Source organism: Drosophila kikkawai, chromosome 3R (genome assembly GCF_030179895.1).
Source record: "Drosophila kikkawai strain 14028-0561.14 chromosome 3R, DkikHiC1v2, whole genome shotgun sequence".
In the NCBI taxonomy this organism is placed as follows: domain Eukaryota; kingdom Metazoa; phylum Arthropoda; class Insecta; order Diptera; family Drosophilidae; genus Drosophila; species Drosophila kikkawai.
Window position 1 is genome coordinate 29,282,449 of NC_091731.1, and position 14,828 is coordinate 29,297,276.

A 14,828-nucleotide genomic window follows, 5' to 3' on the forward strand; every position below is an offset into this window, starting at 1 on the left:
TTCCAAGTAAATTGAATGCGTTCAGAATTTTAATTGTCTCGGGCCACTTTTGCATCTCGAGAACGAAAAACAGACATTCCGTCTGCTGTGTGGGGCTTCAATTAAAGCGTTTTAAAAATCCCCGGGCATATTTTCATGGCCTGTCGAAGGAACGCATTAAAATGGGCGACGCAGTGCCTCGCACTTGACTCTTGTTATAAGTACATCAGAGAGTCAGGGAGTTCGATGTGGGATGTGGATGTGGATATAGATGGAGCCCTCTCCGTATAGCACATATATCTTATATCTGTTTCCCTGGGCACCCATTGTCGGGATGTGTCCGCCATTGAAATTCAAGACGCAAACTTGCTGCATTTATCAGGTTCGGCTGGGATGGTGGATCTCCTACTCCTACTCCCACTCCCACTCCCACTCCTAGCAAGGCACTCGACTCTCTCGACTGGTTAATATTCCCCGACATCGAAATGGGCATAAATATGCCACTCATATAGCACCATTTTTCATTTCGAAACCGCTTTGGGTACGCCTCGGAAATCACTTCAGAATGAGCGATGTCTCTGATCTAATTGCAGAGAGGGACTGGGTTCGGATTCGGGATGCCAACAACAAACCCGCTCCCCTGACACTTGAGACTCAAGTGCTGGTGGCCGAAAATTCGATGGAAAACTGGTTTTCCAATATTTTCAAAACCATTTCAATGGCACGGCTGTTGCTGTTGGTCAGGTCTCTCATGGCTCATAGTTCGTAGCTCGTATTTTAGTAACTAAATTCCAAGCTGACACGGACAAGTCCCCCCTGACTCTTCTTATCTTTCCGAACAGCGTGACTCGAAAAATGTGAAAATAAATAAATAATTTACTTTGTCTCTCTGGCTTTGTTTGGGTGTTTTTTGTTATATTCCCCGTTCCGAATCTGGTAAATATTTATGCCAGCCCGAATCGAACCGAACTCAATCTCCGTCGTCATCGCAGCCATATCTTGTGGCGCAATTCTTACGGTCCTGAAATTAACACATGTTCCGCCAGCGCTACATATCTCCGGCCGATCCGTACTCCTCCCCTCTGGGGAGCTGCAGCAGAGAATTTATGAAGCGGTTCGAGGTTCGAATGTATTGAATTTTAATATTTCTCTTGGCACTCCAGCCATTGGGAAGTCGCAGCGCACCGCATCCATTTCGGTTATCGCCCGGCCACTTTGGGTCTTTGGACATTTTGGATATTTCTTTGGACAGGGCAGTAAATCAATCAGGGAGTTTACCACTTCTCCGAACTCTGCCTGCTTCGATATATCCATATACGATCGGGGGCCGTGCATTAACATATCTGGCGTGACATTTTCAAGGCGTTTAAAGCTGAATTTAAAATTCAAATCGATTGGTAAAATTGTTTTAAATTGTTCGAACGATAAAATTAATTGGATCTATCGCCTGTAGAACAAAAAGGTGGTTCCAAATTGGTTTCGTTGTTGATTGGGATCAAAGTTAAGGCATTTAATGTATGTCTTGAATCGATGTTTATGTAATAAGAATACGCACAAATTGGGGTTCTAGGATGGTAATTCAAGATCTTATTTGACCGATAGATGTAGAAATTCAAGTAAAAGAAATTCTGATTTTCCTTTGCTTTATATTTTTGATTATTAATAGAGTTTTAAGACTTTATTTGGTTTCTTTACAACGCAATTTCTGGCAACATATGTTCAACCCTTCGAAAACCCAACCCCTGAGATATATTTACAAATTCCATTCATTAATTTCGCCTTGAATTTATTAAAAAGGTTGCTCACACAGTTCGTGCCATTTGAGAAATGGCTGAGCAAATGTTTCTCATCTTTTTAAGCGATCTTGAATGCTTAACCCATGGACACGCCCTCCTGAAAAACACGGAAGGAGGGAGGACTTTCAATTGAAGGCATTTCAAAATAAACGGCATCCTGTGATTAAGTGGAATGAAAGTAAAACGCATTTCATTTCATAAATAGGTAAACAACAACAAAATGGGCGGCTCTCGCCGGCTGCCTTTTGTTGTTGCGGTTTATCAGATGGAGGAAAAGGAGGAAAACTCGGGAAAAGGAGAAGGGCCAAGGAAGAGGACCGATTTCCATGGGAGCAGCGGCAACTGCTGCCATTACAAGGATTAAACGGGACATTTACATGCCGGGGATAAAGCCACCCCAGAAGCGACCGCATCCTTCCGTCCGCCTTTCTTTTTCCTTCTTGCACCAGGTGAAATGGGGTGGCCCTTTTCATTTCCCCCTTGCCCTTGGCCTTCCCTCTCCCTTTCTCTTTCCAATATGGCAGCCATCGAGGGTTCAGCGCGGGGGCATGGCCAGCAGCAACTTTCGCTTTCACTTTTCGCGCAGGACGAACTCTGATTTTGATTTACGGCCTCTTCTTTTTACGATCCTGTGCCGGGGAATTGCAACAATTGTCATCTCTCAACCCTGCAACCCTTTGTCCCGCAACCTGACGAGACGGCCACGGCGACGGCAAAGGCAACGGCAGCGGCAGCGGAGTCGGGGTTCCATTGAAAGGCCCAAAGGAATATGAAAGGACAATGAGGCCCAGCTGCCTGTTTGGCAGCATTTTGAAATCCATTTATGCCGCATATCATAAAAAATAATACAGAAATATGCGCCGTGAACAAGTCGCCTGTCTGTGTCTGTTTGGTTAAAACAAATTTTACGCATCGCCGTTTCAGTTGCAGGGAAAGGGTCAACTCCTTCGCGGCTGGGCACCTGATGCAGGTAAATTCGCTACCTACGGTCGGGAAACTTTCTCTTTGCAACTCTTACACTGGAAATAAAAATTTGAGAAACGAGGAAACTATATTTGATGCCGTGTTCAGTTGTTTACAAGGCTCCGACTCATGTTGAGGATATTTTAAACGAAATAAATGGGTGAATGGAAAGGGTTTTCGGCCGGAAACTTTACCTCTTGCTAAGGAAAATGTCCACTGTTATCCCGAGTCTTAATTCGATTGACAATTTATGCTCCGCACGCGTAATTAAAAGTGCTCAGCTCGATGGGCTTCCAATTTGGCGCAAATGAACCCACCCACGGCAAATTACTGGCCAGCAATTACATTAACTTTTGGCTGGACCCCAGGATGGCCATTATTAGGGGTCCTCGGCTCGATTTAGTGGTCCAATCAACATCCCCCGCTCCAGGCCATATGCATATATGCAAGGGGAAATTGATCAATTGGGTAAAATTAAGGAGGCACTTTGGTGCTTACTTTTCGGTGGGGTTTCGTGTCAACGTGCCGTTGGACTCATCAATAAATAAGCCAAACTCCGGCCCAGGGACATGACTTCAGTTCGCTGAGTTCAGTTGAGTTAAGCTGAGTGTTTTGCGACGCAAGTTGGCTGATTAAATGTGACTTTGCCACATGGGGAAATTTGGGATAATAAGGGTTAGCGGAAATGGGGGTAAACTTTTATAATTATGATGGGAAATCGCTCGACAAACGGTTCAATCTTTGGCGGAGACTTAACTATCATAAAGGCAAAATAAAGTAGTTTCAATATACTATAATGATTATTCTAAAAGTTAACTGACACAAGGTATCCCTAAGCAACAAACTAAGACTTACTTAAAACATAAAGATAATGATAAAAATAATTTTAAACCTTTAAATAAAACTATGTTTTAATTATCTCTCAATTATAAGAATTAATATTTATTCAAATACATTTTGACATTGAAATTCAAAGCTTATGGGTAACTAAATTAAAGAAAACCCATCTGAGAAATCAACACGCAATGTTGAAGAACAATTTCCGCTAAACTTTCACACATTTTCGGTGGAATTTCAACGCTTTAAGCTGATTTTCATGGCCGATCAGGCAACTGACATCTCTGGATATTGAGTTTCCCCCAATAGGTTCCCTATCTCCCACTCCCTGGAATAGTTTTCCCGTTGTCGTTTCGCTATCGTTCGCCATCATTGCTGCTCTGCCATCATCGTAAATTACACGAAAAGTATCTATCTTTAGTTGGCAATGCAGCAATTTTATTAAAATTCCAAAAACCCACCCGCCCGTCGATGTCGGTTGGCTCCTTGGAGCTGCCATGAATATATGTATGTGCTTCCACTTAGACTCGCAGCTCCCCGAACTTGGACAAGGACGAGGATTCACCCTCCTGGCAGAGCCATTCAGCCATCGCCATATTGCAGAAATTGTGTGGAGCAAATAGTTTCCCCCTCTGCTGTCGTTGCTTTTATATAAACATGAGGCAAGATTAGATACAAATTACACGCCAGCTTCCCAAGGTGGGCAGCCACCTCGTCCTCGTCCTGGTCCGCATCCCTCGTTTGGCAATTTGCTCACCTTGCCTGAGCCTGGGCTCCCTTCGGTCCTTCTGCTCCTTTGGCCTCGTATCCATAAGTTACCAACGCAAAGTATCTCCAGTCCGACAGCTGCAATAAGAGCAAAAAAGTTTCGGGAGGCAAGCAAATGGCATTTCTGGGGCCGCACCCACTCCTGGTTCGTTGTGTATTTTATTATTTATTTATTTCATATATTTTGCAACGGCGGCGATTATAAAATGTAAAAAAAAAAAATGTGCGGAGCCATAAAAAATATGGAAAACTATGTTCGTGCCCTCCGGGAAACATTGGCATCCATGGCATCAAGTGTTGGCAATTTGTTCTTTCTTCATTTTTGAGGGGAAGATATTTACAAGATGCCTTACTAATATTTGTACTTAATCAATAAGGTCCTTGACCTAAATTTTACTTAATGATGACACATTATTCATAAAGTAAATAGCAGATATTTTCCCATATTTTTTGTGTAGCTTTAACTTTTACTTATCATTTGTTTATTATTATTTATTAATTATGAGTTATATATTTATATACATATATTTTTAAATATATTTTGTAAATATTGTATAGTTCTCATTTCTGTGCAGCACTGTTCCCCCCTCCACACAGATGTAATTTATGTTTGCCAAATTCAAACTTTACTTATTTTAGGCAAAAAAGAAAAAGAGAAACCGGAAAGTTTGTCCTTCTTTCCGTTCGTGATTTGATGCCGGGGACGCTGGGGGCCAAAGGCTCTAGAGCTGGGCCAAAAAAATAAAAGCAAAGTCAGCCGGAAAGTTGCCGGATCCGAGTCCGCATATTCGAGGTCCTCTGAGCGGGTGGGCGGATGTCGTTGTGGTTACTTTTGGGGGACATGAGCAGGAGCAGGAGCAGTAGCTGTAGCTGTAACAGGAGCGGATGGGGATGAGGAGATCCCAAAGTTGAGCCTCATTCGGTGGCACGTTTGCAAAATGGCCCGATGCGTGTCTGGAATACATTTTCATGCTTGCCAAAAAGATGGCAGAACACGGGCCAGAGTCACAAGTTCGCCACTCCCCGGTGCATTTGTACACACACATTGTTGGCTGTAATTCAACGTAAATTTATGGGAAATTGTTTGCCAACCAGCCAAGGGAACACGGAAAGCGGCATTTTGTGTTTTCTAAAATTTAATGTAGCCCCGGCTTGTAAGAGGACAGGGCTGCTCGAGTTCTACATCGGGTTCCCCTGCTTACGCCACAGAATTTCAAATTAGCAAACACACACGCACCCGCCGCCTTGCCGGAGAGTCAACCACATTCCCATGGGCTGTGCAGGTTCTCTAAAGCAGAGCTATCATCGAAGGCAGAACTGAACCCTGGTACCCGAAAGCCCGAACCCAAAACCCAAGCCAGACTGCGAAGGGCTTAATGTTAATTGCGGCTTTTGTTTGGTTTTCCGTTCGATTAAGTTAATGGCGCCAGGCGGCGCGTCGTGTGTTGTTTCATTTTTGGCAAATGGAAGTCACTATAATCGGACTCGATCTGAACGCAAAAATTGTACCTTGAGGACTTTACACCTGCCTGGTGGATACTGTGTTTTCAGGGTTTTATCTTAAAAGCTACTTTTAAAATGATATTTTAAAGCTTTTATTGTAATGAGGGTATAAATAATTAGCTTGTTAAAAATAAATTGAAAACGGAGAGATGACATCTGACACAGAATTGAAAATTCTTTATAAAATATATAAATACTTAAAGAAATAATATATATATATATAAAAAGTTCTTAATTATTTCGGTAAATTATTATTAAACATTTAAATAATAATTAAGATCTACCTGTGGCTAATCTCTCTAGAATTTGCTTTCAACTTGCCGTTGATTTACTATATTCTTCATTAATTGAATCATAATTATGAAAATGGCAATACAGTGGGGCCTCAGCTTCAGCGGAAACGCCAGCAGGGCTGCAAATAATCCAGGAACAGAAACAGAAAAACTGTCAACTTAAGCATCGTAAAAAGTCGATTGTATTGACAATAATTTTCCGCATTAAATACACAAAGTTAATGCGCCAGAAGTTGCCGAGCAAGTTGAAACTGGGGATGCAAGGTGGAGGCCAAGATGCACTTGAAAAAATAGCAAGCCATCTCTTGCGAGTTTCAATTAAGAATTCTCTTAATATTCCATTTATAAAAAGTATTTTTATATATTTTTTTAACATATTATAAAATGGTTTAAAGCTTTTCACAAGGGCTTATTTCTTCCCAGTGTAAAAAAAGATGGAGTTGGGGAAATGGAGGATCAGGACCAGAGAAAGCGGGGCGGAGAGGAGCGCCCGGAGCGCCTTAATGGCAGACTCCGATGCTCGTAAAAGTCAGCGGGTTAGGGTCCGCCCGAGGGGAGGGGTGGAGCGGAGTGGAGTCTGTGAGTTTTCTCGAGTGCACCGCTGGGCACTTAACCAAACCGAGGGAATTTGTTTGTTTTCTTGGCACCGCCCCTGCAATGCCACAGCACTCCCCATTCTCCATCCTTGGCAGTGCGAGCATGTGCATCTGGCACACTTACCGCGCAATTAATGGCGCAATTAAATGTTTACATTAGGCGCTTTCGAACCGCACATAAATGGCAGCCGTTCCCCGTCGCCCGAGGCGATCCCAGATCGGGGGTAAAAAGGGGGCTTCGATTGGGATTGGGGCTCCGAAGCCAGGTGAACGAACAGAAGCCGGGCTCCAAAAACCCGTCGAGAGTCTGATATTCCCTTTGTTTCTCGCTGGCTATTCTTGCTCGTTCCGTTCACACTTTCAGAATCGATTTCGCATAGAAATCGCAGATTTAACATTGAAATTCGTCTTCTAATGAGATGGCTTCAGGTAATCTACAAATTGTTTTAGAATGTCTGTCTTTTGTTTATGGCATTTAATTGGATTTGACACTCGGCCGGGAGGTCGCCATATCTGGTTTCACCAACCGAATAATTTGAATAAAATAGAAATATTTTTATAATGTGGCCATTTTGCAGACAGACAAAGCTCTCGAAAAAGGATTACGAATTATTTCTTGGGTTTTACAAGCTAGCTTGCATAACAATCTGCATTTTAATGTTACACTTATCTTCATTCAAAATGTATTTAAGTAAATTTATTATTACTTATACTTGAGCTAGGCTGGGAGTATCAAGTTAGTAACTTTTCGGGGTCTGAAATATCACAAAATCTTTAAAATTTAATATTAATATAGTCCGATTTTCCAGTCTGCCTTCCCGGGTCTTTAGAGATTCTAGTTGAACCCGCCGGTGGGCCGTAAAACAATTTGTTGCAAAATTCAGCAAACAACCAGAAAAGTGCTCCATAAAAATATTAATCCTTCCGCCGCATGGATGGACGAAGAAAATGTGGAAATGGCAAAAGGAAAAGGGCTAGCGGCAAAGGGAAAACGGGAATACAAACCCCTACACATGTTCCTCGCTTTCGCTTTCGTTTAGTTTCGTTTTTAGGGACCATAAAGCAGTTTTAATGGCCGCAGTGCCTTGAATCCGCGCCTGTGTTAGTGCACATAGTATCTGTATGTGTGGGCGCAGCACCGCAAATAGAGTGAAAATCTAAAAAATCACAAATCGCCAGGGATCTCCGTTCCGTTCCGCTGCTGCTGCTGCTGCGTCAAAGAGTTGCAATTTCAAAATCTTTAATTGCCGGCAGCGAATGTTCAAGGAAAACCGAAAGTGGCCTCGGAAAGAGTTGACTTAATGGCACTTAAAAGGCCATAAAATCCTGAATTATGATTTCGAGGTCGCAAAAAAAAAAATAAGCCCCTATATATACGATTTCCAGCGTGACGTGAGTCGAGTGCCTTGGTTATTCTTGGATATTTGGCCAGCATACAATCTTTAGTCCAATGACGCATCCTAAAAGGGTGAATAAAACGAAGCAAAGTCTGAAATTATATTTCAACACAGTATTTTCTACAATGTCAGAGAAATAATTAAATAGTTTGATGATTAATTTTCAATACAATACATATCTATCTATATTTTCTGTCACCCCTACATCCTGCCCCGGAAATTCTCCGCAGGAATTCGAAAATGACGGCTGTCAGTGCTGCCTGCTAATTTATGGCGACTTCAGATGTCTGATGGGGGACTGCATTTACATATTCCGAAATCTGTGGTCACTCGGCAATCGCAAATCCCAGACCCAACCCCAGTCCCCGTCGCAGGCCCAATCCCAAAGCCATTTCCCTGTCATGCCAAGTGCACGTTTGCCTGGTTTGTTTATATATACACATATTTCTGAGCCGTTTGTCTTGTTGTTTTTTCGGTTTTTAAATGAAATATCACGAGTGGCATGTAGACAGAACAAAGAATGCATAAATTACCCATCCCCTCTCTCGGGGCTGCCCAAAAAATCTCCGCCTTCGAGTGATTGGAGCCCGGGTTCATTGCGCCTTATCAGCCAAAGTCGAGACAAAGTCGGACAAATCGGGCGGGAATATACATACAATACATAAGTGCAATTGCCGGCGAGTGGGCATTAATTGACAATCGGGCATTTCGAATGATTTTACGGCCAGGCGAAGATTTTTAATGCCAACTCTTCTTTCTTTGCAGTTCTTCGCGGGACAGGGACTCGCAGATGGATACTCGGGGCACTCGTAAGTTATGCCAATTGATGTAATCAACAGATATGTAATCGGTTTATTAGCCATCACTGGCTGGAAACCAAGCCAGAGCTTTATAGATATCATAAAATAGCTAACCTATGTGGATATTATCACAAAAAATCATCGTTATATGTAGTTTTGTAATGTCTAGAGCAGGTCTTTAAAATGATTTTAATATTCCATTTAATTAGGACCCAGAAAGAAAATGCTAATGATGTCATTAGCCATTGCTTGACTGCGGAATTTAATTCATAATTATTCCTAGATAACTTAGTATTGCTTTGGAAACTATTTGATGTTTATTTTATGAATGCAATTTACTACTTAGTAGTTGCTTTATTAGCTTACTAAGCTTTATTTGTATGAAAGTAATTGACAAACAAATTTGTAATTATTTTATATTTATTGTTGATTTAATTTTAATTTATTTATTCTTTTGAACTGCTATATTTTGTCTATTGTTTTTATTTTTTTAGCCCCCTTTGTTTTATGTCTATCGATTTGCTTTGAATATTATTTTACGATTATTTTACGACTCTAAAATATATTTATTCACACCTTTCGCTGAAACTTGGTTCAACAACTTTGGTAGGCAGAATGTTTAAATTATTCCACAGCATTGTTATGATGCTTTAATTAAATTATATATATATTCTAAAATATTTTAAGATAAGCCATATAATTTATGTTTATTTTATCATCATGCCAGACCAAACAATTTGCTCTGAATATTATTTTACGATTATTTAACGACTCCTATACATTTATTCACACCTTTCGCGATGAATTAGTTTACCAACTTGGCGAGCGGTGTGTGTAAATTATATCCCGGCTTTGGGTTATGAAGGCATTATACATACGAATGGGTATATTTTATGCCCGCTCGCCTGGCTGGCTAATGGAGCCTCAATCATTTTTAGGGACAGCTGTATGGGACGGGCTGTATTTTGCGAGACACTCCGCCAATATCTTACTCACTTGGCTCTGGTGGATCGCATCGTTAGCGCTGTCGACTCATGGGTCGTAAATCAATTTTCGACAGGTTTCGACTCTCCCATAAATTCCACTAGCAATACTTATTTATAGATAATGCTGGGGGGGACCCGAACTCTCGAAAAGCAGAACCAATTCAAGCCAACTTCGAGTCGGGCGAATCAAGATTTTATGAGCGCAATCGTAAATCGGCAATTTTATAGTTAATCGATGGCCATTTAGGCCCATAAGCCTCTCGTTGCATATTAATGCTGGGCGGGGGACGACGTGAAATTGATTTATTTCTTTTTAAAGACGTGTTTAGCGGGCGGAGATCGTTAAATTAATAAGGGATTTGCATGCCACGATTGTGCCCCAAAGCCAAAGGTTAAAGTTAAGCATACTCCCTTTGCCGGCGGATATGTACCAGCCTACAGATACAGATACAGATACAGATACATAGATACAGATGCCGGCAAACGCCCAAAACGGAGCAGACGCACTGACAGATACCAACGCGAACCGAAAACCCACCCCGAACGAACGAGAGCAATGACAGCATGTCCAAAATCAAATATGGCCGAATTAAATGTTCTCGGCCTCCGCTTTGCTCGCTCCTTCGCAGCGGCCATTGTTGCCATGGCAACGGGACTGGTCCGGGGCCGGGGGCAGCAGAGAGAATGCGGCGACACAGCGAGACGGAGAGACAGAGCGAAGAAGAGCTCTGGGCATGCTCATAAATTCATTTGCTTGTTGTTGCCCAGCCAGTTTCGTTGCGGCTTTCGTTATCTCCTTCGCTGTGGTTTCTTCTCCTCCGTCCTCTGCTCCCCTCCTCCATTCTCCCTCGCTCGGTATCTGCGAGATACTTTGTATGAGCGCTAGTTGCCAGCTGAGGTTCAATGGCTTGGTAGCTCTGTCTACAAAAAACATACATATTCATTTTAAAAAATCTAAAGAAAATAAGAGTACAACTCAAAATAAATGTGTATAAATAAATGCTCAGCTTTATATGCTTTCTAATGTTTATTTTTAGAATTTCAACTACCCCTCAAAGCGAGGTAATATTTATTTATAAAAATTCCCTAAGAATGATGCCTATAATTTTGGAAATTGCGAATTTTTTGTCCTTTTAATTCTTATAAGAAATCGCCTTTCAACCCCGACTTCCTTTTGAAATCGAATATGCGCACTATGATGTAAAAACTCAACTATAGGTGGCGCCCCTTGGGTTACAGACACTCGCCGGCAATGTCGCTAGTAAACGAAACGAGAATCGGGAAATAAATAAAAAACATTAATTTCTTAATTAAAAAAAATAAATTCTAGATAAGAAAATTCCTAGAAATTGTCCTAAAACTAAAATAACACCTTCATTTTTGTTTATGTTTTTTATATTTATTTCAGGCAAAATAGCTGAGATATTCTATATAATTTATAGAGTGCACTTCAATTTAGAGAATGTTTGATAATACAATTCATTTATAGAAACATATACCCTTAATTATAAGCAACCCAGAAAAACAATGTTATTTTTAAGATCCATCAAGCCAAAATATTTTCATTTAAATATTTGCAAGGCTACACGAATCGCCTGTCATTCTTAAATTATTTGTTGTTCTTAAAGTCTTTATTGTGTGTTGAAAAATGCATGATGAGGCTATCTCAAGATTTTTTATGTGTATACTAAAATTCATTTTATGACAGTTCAGATTTGTTTATGCCTCGTAAAAGATATTTCATTTATATACATTTCGTTTTCATTTCTTATCTTAATTGGCGAAAAGATTGAGTGTCTTTCGGATAACAATAATGTTAATCTCGTTTAATCTTTATTTGTTAAAGTTTAGATACAAATTATTGCATTTACTATCCATATATAAATAAGGAATTTAATTTAGAGTCTAAAAATATCCACAAATTGGAATGCTAGTTCGTTCTGAATAATTTGCCGCCTTATCCATCATTGCTAGGTAATTGGTGGGGGAAAAGTCCAAGTCAGCTGTTCATCCATCTGGTTCCAAAAAGCGTGGCGATATCAACAGGTTGCGGAATAGGAACCTTATCCCAGCCATCCATTAAAAGCCGTACACGAGTTATATACCATTTCCAAAACAGGACTTTATTTAACCATTTTATTTACAAAGTGAAAAGATTTAAAACTAAAAGTGTTATCCATATAAAATCACAATGTCATATATTTTTTTCAAGTGTTTCACATCCCGCGTTGCTTGTGTTTCCTCGTGTTACGTATACTGAAGGTATACCGGATAGGATACACTCAGGATACATTCAGTATACGTATACGAAGTTGCACAGAGTCATCATCATCCGCAAGTGCTTATAAAGGACACGAAAAAGGACTGCAGTTGCAGATATAGATACTGCGACTGCTGTGTGATTTTAAAGGTAAAGTTCCAGATAGAGATCCTGACAGGACACGGCGCGTTGTTGACCCGACGATTGCACGGCCGCAACTGAAAGGAACGGATAGAAACAGCAAAAGGCGAAGCCGGCATGTCCTCGTAATTGTCGTTTCCTTTCGGGCCGTGTTCGCTCGTGTCTCGCTCGCACTCGTGTGCCCGATTTTACAAGCGATTTCCTCACTTCCGGTCGCCCTGTGTCCTTTTATTCCTTTTCGGTGGTTGCTTTTCCACCGAGTAGCCGAGGGGGGAGAGAATCGAAAATGATTGCGATAACCTCAGACGTTTAGCCTGCACTTGTCACATAAGACGTGTCTTTATTCCCGGCATTTGCCGTGCATATATCCTGGCGGCTGTCCTGCGAAAAATATAAGAGAAAGACAAGAGAACTCGGTAAGTTTCAGAAGTTACGACAACGCACAAAAGTTCCCTGATACCTGGCATTAATATTCCCGAGACCCCGAGAAGCAGAACCTGAACCAGCTCAAGTTCCACTATTTCGCCAATCACGATAATCACCCTTTGTTGCCAGCCATTACCCACCTGCCCACCCCTTTGGCAGCTCCTACTTTCGTCTTCGAGCACGTCCCTTCATTTAATCCCTAACGGGCGAGGGGCGGGAAAGTGCTGGGGGAGCTCATGAGGAGAGAGAGAGCTCCGCAACCAACCAGGCAACTCTCTGGCAATCTAATGCCTAAGATAAAATTCAAAATTTATAATATTGCACAGTTTGCCCGATATAAAACGTAAACTTATGGCTCTCGGGGAGTACGTGCCATATTTTTCTATGTGTATGTGCCCAAGTCTCAGCCACTATATATTTGCCTATGTCTGTGCGGCTGTGTGTGTGTGTGTGCGAGAGTCCTGGTGCTCGTCCTGGCCCTGCTCCTGCCCAACCCTTGCAGCAAAGAGTCATGAGCTCGTTATGCCTGTGAGATTTCATTTGTGCGCCGAGGCAACCCCCACGGAACAGTGGGCCACAAAAGGGGTTTCAGGTTGAAATAAACATCTCTGGACTTACTTTTAATTATAAATTATTGATAATATTAATTTTATATTTACCAAAAAAATATAATAAATATATAAAATATTTAGCCAAAGGTTAAAAGTGAAAATATTAATATTGTAAGCTCTTCTTAGTTTTTATTTCTTTTATCTTTATGAATTATTTAAAATAGATTATAAATTTAATTTTTGTAAAAGATTACTGCATATTATTGCTTATATTATTACTTCAATTATGTATTTTAAAATATCTAATATGATTTTTTAAATAAACTGAATCTGATGATATAAAATGATTTATCTTGTGTTTTTATTGGATTACTTTCAATGAATTAAATATATAAAATAAACATTGAAAGTTTCTTCATAATTTCCACCTTCAAAGACAACCTCTATTAATTTTCTTTCATATTCTACAAAATCCTAAGCTTTCTATTAAAAAATTTAAGACTTGATCCCACTGTGCCTAGGCCGGTGTTTGTATGTCTTTCGGATGGGCTTGTCAGACTTTCGGGGCGGATGCCGTTAAGGGCGGGGGAGGGCGTACACACAAAACGGCCGTTACAACCATAAATATCATTTTTTTATTGGCACAACCCTAAATGGCGGCATTTGGCAAAGCAAATTCCGATGCAAAACGGCGGCGACTCCCAGTGGACGGACGAGGCAGGACAGTGTAATGTACTGTACCGCCTAACGAGCACCGAGGGCGGACTTGGATGTCCCAGGATCTCAGGTTGTTCTCTGTCTTTTGGGGGCTGTTCCCCCCCGAGAAGGTGCGACCATTTGGCGAGCCAACGAGGCATGTGAGGGATGCTCGCTCGGCCATCACTAGAAATCCTGGCGTGGTTTGCAAAATATATTTCGATTTGGCGGTACGTGACTTTATGGCAAATCGTTGCCAAGCAAGAGCAAAAGGTGTTAAACGCTGGCTGGAGCCTGCAGATGAGTCCTTTGCGGCATGTGGTGTCAAAGCGTTGGATGCACGCTTCGTTGGCTGGGACAGACAAAGGCGTTCTCCTTTGAGAACGGAAACAATTGCTCGGAATTACAGACGCCATTGCGCCATTGTTGCCAGCAGACGCATTCCACAGAGAAACCCACTCCCACTCTCACTCCTCTCACCTGCCCTGGACCACAAAAAAGGAGCAGTCGTCACCATCAACGCTTTCAGTTGATTGTTTCCACGCTTGGCATCCCAAACCGAAAACCACACCCCTCGAGACAGCCCAAGGACCCTGCACAATTCTAAACTTTTGAGGGAGCATTCGCATTCGCCACACTCGCCACCTCTGGGGCGTAGTTTCCAAATGAGTTTCCATCTTTTTTTTCCACCTTTTTTCTGTCTTCCCAATTATTCTGCTCAGTTCCATTTCATTCTTTCCTCTCCGTGGATATATTTCTTTATCGCCCATTGGGGATTATGTCTCAGGAATTGAAGTTTAATTTAGTTTCCAAATTTCTTTCACCTCGAATTGACT

General features: G+C 41.4%; 1 long non-coding RNA gene across 2 annotated transcripts in view; it reads left to right on the top strand.

Annotated features, from left to right (window-relative positions):
* LOC108071442 (uncharacterized) overlaps nt 1-14,828 on the top strand; it is a 71,251-nt gene that overhangs the window by 32,053 nt on the left and 24,370 nt on the right. For both annotated transcript variants that reach the window (XR_011445156.1, XR_011445157.1), the window contains exon 3: nt 8,898-8,941. This is a non-coding gene — a long non-coding RNA (uncharacterized lncRNA). The remainder of the gene's footprint in view (nt 1-8,897; nt 8,942-14,828) is intronic.